Consider the following 10,342-nt stretch of genomic DNA (forward strand, 5'->3'; position numbering starts at 1 on the left):
AATTCACTTATCCCCCACACAATTAAGATTTTCCTTGCATTAGGATTAAAGGCTGCATATAATATGCTTTCAACATTTATCTTATTAATTCGACAAAAGGCAGTGTCTCCTACAACGGAGATTCTCATAACATTAAAAATACGTGAGTCTGTAAAAATTTGGATGTCAATTCCTGCTTCAGATGTGGTGGCTATTTTTTTTTTCCTATTCCTGTTTCTTTTTTCCTTTTTTTTTTTTTTTTTTTTTCTTTCCCCAGTGCTGCAGCTCTCGCTGTAAGATATAAATTCTTCGAATGACTGTCATTAGTGGGGGGAAAGAAAACCTACGCGCTAATTTCATTCGCGAAAATTTTAAGGAACACCACGGTATATACAATCTCGAAATCGCTTCGGTATGAGCTAAGCTACCGAAATTTCCTGGGACTGGAAAGGAACGCGGCGGAATTTCTGAGATTTTATCCAGCTTCTGATGCCACTCTAAAAGTGGATCCCGAGGAACAGCGTCCTTCGACCCGCAGAACGACACTGGGACGAGAGCGGGCTCTTTCTTTTGGAGTTTCTGCTGGGGGCGGGGGGTGCCCATCGCAAAGCCCGCAAAACCCGGCGCCCAGCAGAGCCCCGGTGCTCTCCCGGCCTTGTGGAAATGCCTCACCGGGAATTTTGGGGGACACGGGGCAGGTGCGCCGGGCCTGATCCGGCCCCGCCGCGCTGCCAGCGAGCGCGGTGTCACCCCACGCGGCCGTGCGATCGCTGCCCGCCGCCCCTCGGCTGCCGCACGCTCCTATCTCGGTACATCCATGTATTTTCTAATCGTTTCTTTTCCCAGAAAAATCTCTTGCGGAGAGCAAGGGGTTGAGGAGTTACGGCCGTTTTCCCAGAGACCCCGGCAGCCGGCAAACCCCCGCCACTCCCCGCCCTCTAAAAGCACAGCCCCTGCTCTGCCGAGCCCCTCTCGACGGCACCAGCGCGGCACAGCCAACAACTCCCGCCAAGGGAGCAGGACAAGCGGCGGACACGGCTGAGATCTGAGCTCTAAAAGGGCTTGGGCTGGCGAGCCAAATTCCCACAGAAGCCAGCCCTGACAGGCCCAGGGTCCGCGGCTCCCTGGCCGGGACCCGGCGGGGGTTCAGACAGCCGCAGGGGCCAAAGGGCTGGCGGAGTGAGGACGCCTGGATGCTTGGACACCGTTATCACTAACCACCTCGATAATGGTCATCTGCCCGTGATGAGTTACTGTGGGGACGGCTGCAAGGGACAGAGCACCTGCTCCCCGGGGTGTCAGTCTTCTCTTTCCTTCCTGACCTTCACGCAGGAAGGGGAGAGGAGAGGGACCAGGAAAGGCTGTTCAACCCGTGCTCAGAAACACTCCTGCATCCTTTGGGAAACACTGCCTGAGTCGTGTCATGCTCCAGGCCTACGGGTGTGTGGTTACTCCTATGAGGAGACACATACACAGCTGAGAGTCAGCTCCCAGGTGACTGCAATAAAGTCACTCATAAAATAAAATCACCGAGAGAACACACGAGTCCCCAGAAGCACACAAGCCCAGCCACACTCACTCCCGTGGGGCCAGGGCACGAAGTGGTGATCAAAACCGCCTTGCTACCCTTTCTGCCTGCTGCTGCCAGGGGCAGGGCCAGCTGTGGACCCTGGGAGGTGCACACCAGGTGGAATGGAAAGCCACAAGAAACAAAAGGTGGAGGAGCCACAAGCTTTCTTGGTGCCTGGAGAAATGCAGAGAAAGACAGGAGGCAGGCAGGCCTCTGTAGTGGAAATAAACTGTGCCTCAGCTGAACGACTGAAACCATCCTTTCTGCTTGTCACTGGGCTTGTGGATGGTGCCTTTCCTGGGGAAGCCCTGTGCTGGGTTGCCAGAGACATCCCATCACGCCACAGACACAGAGGAGTGGTGCTTCTCCCACTGCTAATTCCACTGACCAGCATGGGGAACTCACTGGGAGTCCTCAGACCCACAACCAGATAAATGTTTGCCTACCTCCAGGTCCTTGCCAGGGCTGAGGCACACCAGCAGTGTTCTGTCTTGTTCCCAGACCCAGCTCCCAAACACTCCCTGGGATGCCTGTCCCTTCCTATTACCTCTGACCCTTCAGCCCCACCTCACCAATGCAGGACTCCCAGGCCAGGTCACCCACCATGCCACAAAACCACAAATCCCTAAAAAGAGCCAGATACCAGCTTTAGCTGTGCTTCACCCCAAGGAGCAAATGCTCCTGCCCCCCAGGAACCTGATACACCTTTTCTACCTGCTTTCTCGTGATTCAGCCACACCACAGGCACCTCGGCTCTTTCCTCATCCCTGATGGTGCCTGAATTTCTCCTCTACTTTCCTCCGAGCAAATGCAGAGTCTGGTTAGAAATATTAATTTGTATATTCACCAAACGGTCACAGTTTTTTTATTACTGACCAAAACCTAAACCATCAAACATAATACAGGTGACTAGTTAAATGGTTTATACATAGCCCACTATCACTGCTGACTTTCTATCTCAAAATTATTTTTCTCAGGCTTTCTGCTTCTCCTCCTTACTTGGCCTGACAGCAGCATCAAGGTTTAAAACCTGGAAAGCTTTCACCTAGCTTCACCTTTCTTCAAACATTTAACAGCCTGACAGAAGACAAGATTGGCTGTGAAGGACAGAAAAGGGAGAGAAATGGAAGAAGGGGAATCCCTGCAGGACTGAAATCTGCCTCTGCCTCCTGTACACCCTCGGGCCTTTCTGACCCTGTGTGCCACCATCAGAGTCCCAAGCTGGGGCAGAGTCCACCCCACTGCATGCCCTGGCCATGCCTCAGTGTAAGGCCAGGCAAAAGCCACGCTGCAGCTGGAGTGACAGCGCAGAGGACAGGCCCTGGAGGGACAGTCCCACAGCCCTTGGCTCCGTGTGGGGTGCATGGGGTGAGGCAGTGCTGGGCTCCATCTCTTCAGGAGACCTGGGCTCAGAGCCACGGGCTGGATGTCTCTTTGGTTGCCACACGACCTCTCTGATGTCGGGTCCGTGAGGACATCACTCAATTCCTCACCGGATCCTGGGTGGCCACTGAGTTACACATGGCCAAGCCTGGGCAGGAGCTGACTGCCCAGCATGTTCCCATCAGGTGGATGGATAATCCTCATGCAGGGATGGCCTCTCCTTTCCTGGTGCTGCCTGGGGGCTCCGGAGGCCTTGGCTTCTCCAGCGAGTGACAGTCCCTGAAGTTAGCAAAGGTTTGCTAAACCCTGGCACAAGAGGGGGTGGGGAGAGCAGTGAAAGGACAGACAGACGGGGCAGGGGGGAGGGAAAAAATAAAGATGCAGAGGATTTCAGATCCAGCCCTGCTGCAGCAACTTGACGTAGGGTCTGTGAAGGATCTTGAAACTTAAAAAGATTTATTTTCTCTAGTCATAAATCTCATCCCGTTGTTCCTCTGACCAACCAAGCATGATAAAGTCCTTTTCCATAAAGTATTCAGTATTAAAGCCACAAAGCTCACCCAATCAGTGGCCATCTGCTTCTCCCATAACTGCTGCTCCAGAAGCAGGGGAAAGCAGCCAGAAGAGAAAGGGCACCACTGTTACGGCTCTGGGACAAATGAAGAGGCACTGAATAGCAGCCGAAACCTTTGGTTTGCCTTGTATATCTGTATCTATAGAGACAGAGGAAGAAAGGAAGCATTATATTGATACAACAATTGTAAAACAAAAAAAGGAAGAGGCATCTAAAGGGCAATACAGCAGGCATCAGAGGGCCCCGCGGGGAGGGATGCTCTCAGATTCATACAGATCTTTAATTGCTGTGCAATTGAAAGATAAAGAGGCGAGCAAAAAAACCCCAAAACCCAAACAAACCCCCCCCCCAAACAACAACAAAACCAGAAACAAACAAACAAAAAAAACACAAAACAAAAAAAAAACCCAAACAAAACAAAACAACCAACCAAAAAAAAAAATCCTGGGGAAAAAAAAAAAAAAAACCAACAAAAAAACCCCACACCAAAACCGGAGAGAGCGGCAAAGCGACCTGCGTTACACGGCGCATCAGCGCCTGAGCTCTCGCAGCCAGCGAGCCCGGAGCATCGCTGACTGGGACACGACATTCCCGGGACCGACCCCCCATTACGTTCTCCCCGGCTGCATCTCGGCCCGGCCACCCCGCACTGACCTTGGCTTCCAGCCGGCTGGGAGGGAACCAGCCCCAAAGGCTCCCCCGGAGCTCCCCGGGATGTAGAACACGTCCCGCAGCCGCCCGGGCCTTTCAGGCTGCTCCCGGAGGGGGTTTGGGCTGACTCCTCTTCGCCGCACCGCCGGTCGCGCTGAAAAAGGCGGCAACGATGTCACCCCAAAAAAGCCGCGGGGAGGCGGGAGGGTGGCGGAGCGGAGAGGGGGTGCAGGAGCCCGAGGGGGCTGCAGGAGCACCGGGCGGGCAGCGACCACCCGAGAGCCGCCCCCGCCCCCGGCTGCGCCGCCGCCCGCCGGGCAAACAGCGGGTGGGACCGAGTTGGGTCATTAACCCGTTTACGTCCCCCGAGAGCCGGCGGTTCGAGCCGGGACCCTACTGCACGCTCTGGGGAGGGGACATCGCCCCCAGCTCGCGGGGACACGGGCAGGGACCCGCGGGCCGGGATTAGCGGCGGCGGGCTGGGATTAGCGGCTCTGCTGCCGCTCTCCGGGATTACGCCGGGATTAGGAGGCGGCCCCGGCCCTACTCCCGCGCCGGGCGGGCTGAGGGGGAGTCCCGGGAAGCCGGAGGAGTTCGGTGTGCCCGGGGGGCCACTCTCCCCATGACCCCCCCGCTGTGCCCGGCGAATGCTGCTTCCCTCCGATGGAGGGCAGGAGAGGAAAGTCGAAGCCCGGGATGCTGCCGGCGGCGAGATGCAGGTGCCAGGAACCTGCCCGCAGCCATCCCAGCTCCCGGGGGAACACTGAGCCCCCTGCTCGGTTCCCCGGCTTGGGAGCCGGCGGGAGGCTGCAGGGCCAGGCAGGAGCCGGCGCTGGAAGCACAGAGGACAAAAAAAAAAAAAAAAAACCCACAAAAAAAAAACCAACCCCAAAAACATAAAACCAAAAAACCAAACCCAAACAAAACAAAACAAAAAAACCCACCAAAAAAACCCCGTGGTGGGTTTTCCTTTTAAGATTCCCTGGCATATGAGTGAAAGCAACACAAATACGATTTACGCATGGATAAAACCCGGGTGGAGGACCGAGAGACGCGGATGTGCTTCCCTCCCCCCAGCAGGTTTCGTTTCTCTCGCAGAGCATGAGCGGGACCAAATGCCACGTTGATGGCACGGGTCGCTCCCTGGCTTTTCCCGAGCACTGTCGTGTCCAGCAGCCGTGTATTATGTCAAAAATCTGGCATGGCAGGCAGTGGCACATCTGCTAGGTGTGGATGACATTCATTAGCCAAGGTTCTCTGCTAAACGGCCTGCCAGAGTCTCAGCAGCGCTGCCCAATGCCAATCACTCGTCTGCTGCCAGCTCAAAGGCAATCCTGCTTCAGGGATGGCTCCTTTCCATGCTGGCAGGAGAAAGAGAGGAAACAATGCATTTAGATGTTTGGGATGTGAGCGGGGTTGCACATGGGAGCAGCAAGCAGATGTAGCAGGAGAGGAGATGAAGTTGTGAAGTGTCATTCAATAATTGCAGCACGAGGGAGATGTGCTGGTGAGCTGAGGTTTGGGAGGGGAAAGCGTTAACCCCTTTCCAAACCACAAGGCAGACACTGGTGGATGCTTTTTGGAAAGGAAACGTAATGAGGCTAATGCAGCAAATGGCCTGCTTGTGCTTATGGAGGACACACAGAACAACACAGGGAGATTCATGCCAGGACAGCCGGGAAAACCGTCCAGGCCAGGGGAGGGAGCTGCACTGACCTGCTCAGGGAGCAGCCTGGCTCAGATATCCTTCCCCTCTGGGGGTCTACCTGCTGCAGCCTGGAGAGCCGCCCTGCTTGTGACATAGTGGGCTCAGTGCTGGCCCTGACAGCTTGGTTCACAGCCCAAAGGGGCAGCTGCACACCCAGGGCAGGCTGGGCACTCGCCGCCCTGCCCTACGAGAGACGTGGAGATCAGAGGTGGAAGGCAGGAGCATCTGCTTGGCACTGCTACAAACATCATTCTCTGGGAAGAGAGGCTCCATTTTTCTCTGCTCAAAAGCTCTGGGAAGGTACTTGTTCCTACAAATGGAATTGAAACACCTCGACTGGAGATAGATATAAGGATGTTAACCTTCCCCTCTTATTAATTTAATACATTTACAACCACAGAATGAAGCTTGAATTTGAGCCACTATGTGCTTTCCAGGGAGCCTGGGGAGGCAACCTCAAATAGATGCTCAGTGAAAGCTCCCCTCAGCCGTTTTCCCTAAGCTTCCATTCTGACTTCTATTTCTGGTTATGTCCATTCAGGTAGTGGGTCATGAAATGTGTGAGATGCTACCTACACACAAACACACACACACACAGAGAGCTCTTGCCTCACAGATAATTCCTGTGACAGCCTCAGTTTCTTGAATGTTCCATTACTTTTACTTGCACCATGAAAGACCACTGGCAGCTTGCAGCACCTTTCATGCTTCTTTCAGCCAGGCAGGGAATCACAGGCTTCTCCCCCAGGACTGGCCTCTCTGCAGTTACCTGTGCTATTAAATCCCCATGAACACCAAGAGCCCTCCCAGGTGGGCACAACTGTTCCACAGGGGAGCCCATCTCTGACACCACACGTGCTCTTCCCACAGGCAGTGGCTTCCCCGACATCCTCTGCCCGGCCATCTGTGGCACAGCTCAGCTGTGAGCCTTTTCCTTCTGCTCTCACCTCCCCAGGAAGTCGTTCTGCTCTGGCTGCATTCTGGACTGAGCCTTATCCACCTTCTGTTTCTGTGCTGGGTTTGTCTCTGTTCTGGCTAGTTGGTCAGCCTCAACCAACAAACGTCTGCACATTATAAGAGATTTCCCCAATTTCCTACTTTTTTTGGTTTAACGCTCGCTGTACCACATACACCCCAACACATTTCTGGCAGAGGCTATGTGAACCTCATCACCTCAGACATTAGAATTGGGGTGGCTTTCAGAGCAGGAGCTGAATCAAGAGACAGAGATGTGATGCTTCTCTCACCTCTCCAAACATTATACCTTCGTTTAAATACATGAGTAATCCCACTGGATCTACTCCAGTGCTTAAAGTTAAGCCTATTAAGTGTTCACGGGGCAGTGGTCTGCACACAGAGGAGCCAGAAGATAAGGGAAAGGGGAGAGTGGGGTGCTGCTCCGGCTGGGAGCCATGGTGGCAAGAAACACCTCCCTGCTCTCCTTCCCCTCAGGGTCACCTTCTGCTCTGGCTACTCCAAACAGCCCCAACACCAGGCTCCTCTCAGTGTTTGGTGCTGTTACTGATATCAGCGATGTGAGGGCAGTAACGATGAGGCAAGATGAATCGGGGTGGGGGGAAAGTGCTTTAGAAACTTGTTCAAAACAAAAGCCGGGATTAATTTTTAATGCCAGGTTGGGCTTTGCAGTCACTCTGTTGGGAACTATATTTTGTTTTGTTTTCAAGATGCTTCTTGCAAAACTCATTGTGTTCATCATTATTTTCAGACAATGATATGGGAGAGAGAGAAGTTATCCTTTCTCCTACAAGTAGGGCTCTATGAAAGCACTCATGCACGTGATTTCCTTTGCTCTCCGAGGATTTCAAGCACGTACTTAGATTTAAGCCTGAGTGCTACTTTTTGTAACAGGGAGCATCTCTTAGAAAGAGGACTTGATTCAAAACCTGCACATCCACAGAACTCTGCCTTTTGACTCTGCTTCAAGCACTGGAAAATCTCCTGCCTTGGCTGCAACAAAGCCATGTCCCACCCTTTGAAGCATTTCTTGGCACGTGCACATTCTAATTCCTGACACCACCCTTTCTTCCCTTTTTCTTAGCTGGCTTTTCTCTGGGCACAATGCATTATGCTTTCCTGTATGTACTACTCCATACTGCTTGCACAATGTTTTGCATGATCTAATATTCTTTGTTCAAAACTGCAAGAAAATCTAAATAAAGACTATAGCGTGTCGCATCAGTATAGGCATCAGCTAACGTTTTCCACGGCATATGGTACTTCAGAAGCCATATGTACCACTGTTTAGTGATTCTGGCAAAGAGGCGCAGAATGGTGAAATCCAACTGCCAGGATTTCTGAAAACAAATATGTAAATGCTCCAGTGCTTTTGTTATTCATAACATACCTCTAACACAGCACATACAATATGCTGTTCATTCTGTAACGAGTATACTACTAAACTGTATTTGTTTCCGTTCTCATTTTAAAAGATTATTTTTTTCTGTATAGATTCTGCCATTCCTCTCTATCAAAATCAATCTAAATGGCAATTCAGAAAAGACATTTTATCTATTTTAAAGCGTACACTATGGGGAAGATTATGTACCTATGCAAGGGTCTCACATCAGAACAAAGACAGACGTTATCCCTGCAGCCTGACGAGTGGAATAAAATAAAAGCAAGGAAGGGAAGTGCACTTGAGCAGATCAGTTGCATGGAGCAAAGCTTGTTCAGCCAGGAATAACCTCCCAGGGAACACGGGTGGGTTGCCCCTGCTCACTGCAAAGCAAGCAGGCAGACAAAGCGTTTGTGAACAGGCCCTCAGAAACAATAGCTGTGGAAGGAAAGAGAGGATTCCAGACACGTGGTCCAAGGTGGATGGCGGCTGCCAAACTCTGACCTGGGCTGGGATCGATCCTGGTGCGCCAAGGCTTGGCCAGCAGCCGCGGACAAAGGGGATGGTCTGTGGCTGGGGTCTGTTCCCAGAAGGGCTGGCAGCACCAACACCGAGGGTGGTGGGCTCATGTGGAGCACTCGTGCATCCCTAAAGGCTTCAGACTCCATCAGCCAAGGCAGAAGCCCTCCTTCCAGAGCCAGCCCCAGCAGGTAAACAGGAATCAACACCCAATTCCATTAACCACCTCTGACAGCTCCTCTCTTCACAGAGAGCTTGCCATCTCTGCCTGGGATCTCGCTGTGCTGAAGAATTCCAAAATGCTGCTGCTTAGCATTAAGCCTCCCCATTTGCAACAAACATTTTAACATTATCTGTTGCCACCATTGCCTCTGTCTCTTGGTTTATCAGTGTCCACAGAGACTGAAATTGTGGGAGTGACCAAGCCCACTCACGGGTCACTCTGCAGCTTGCTCCTGCCTCAGAAGCAGGACTCCTGTACATCCCCAGAGCTCAGCATCCCACAGATCTTGGTGACACCAGGGACCGGACAAACCTGGGGAGGAGAGCACAGATAACAGTGCCTCAAAGAAAACCCTCTTGGGTTTTCCAGTCTATTGCTTAACTAATGTTGTTGAAAACAGCAATGAACCCATGACTCCCTGCACACAGTCTCGGCAAAATACTGTCACCCTACAGGATCCTGAAAAAATTCAGCCATCTCCAGACACGACAGTGTTATTCAAGACACACAGATGCCTTTTCCCCAAGAGATTGAGGACTGCTGCTCCTTTCTTTGTCAGTCTTGCACTGCAGCATCCCATTTCAGCAAGCACAACCTCCTTCACCAGGGTTTCGTGCCCACCATCACCCTTGCACATCAGACCTGCTCATTACCTCCTGTCTCCTGCCAGCCCCCAATGCATTATCCTGAACTGCAAACCATCTGGGTGCCCAAGCAATTCCTTTTTGGTAGGTTTTTCCCCCTGAGACATAAACTGGGATCCCACTTTCCTCCTCTCAAGTTACACAGATACTCTGTTCTAAAGCTTAAGCCAGACCTCTGCATGCAGCCAAGCCTTTCACCTCTAAACACTGTTCTTTTCTATTCTATCACAAAAGAAATCCTTAACATAAGCCTTTATGTTTTTGTACTTTTGCAGGTCCTTCAGCCAGAATCTGTTTTTTTTTTCTATTCTGTTCTAGTCAGCAGGTGATAAAAAATTGCCATAAGAAATGTTGGCTTTGAGCGTAAGTGCCTGGATTAGAAAAAGAGACAATTGGAAAGTGCAAAGTGGCAAAAAGCTCTAAGAAGCCAAAAATAAAAGAACAAACATGCAATCTGGCTATCAAAAAAGCCACATTTTTCCCTTGCTGCAGTAAAAATCAACATCATCAAAATTACAAAATATTTTGAAAGACAGGAAGTCATGGGAAGAGGGAAAAACAATCCCACAGGGTCAAAAAGGGAAGGCCTGGGAAAAGCCACCTGAAGGTGATGACAAAGGAGAGGACAGGGAAAGGCAAGCACCTCGCACCGGATGCTGCAGTGATCCTGCAGCTGCCGGGTGAGACAAACTACCCTGAGTGAAGGGAACCAAAAAAAGAGCCTGCTGATTGAGC

Source organism: Sylvia atricapilla, chromosome 4, assembly GCF_009819655.1.
Source record: "Sylvia atricapilla isolate bSylAtr1 chromosome 4, bSylAtr1.pri, whole genome shotgun sequence".
In the NCBI taxonomy this organism is placed as follows: domain Eukaryota; kingdom Metazoa; phylum Chordata; class Aves; order Passeriformes; family Sylviidae; genus Sylvia; species Sylvia atricapilla.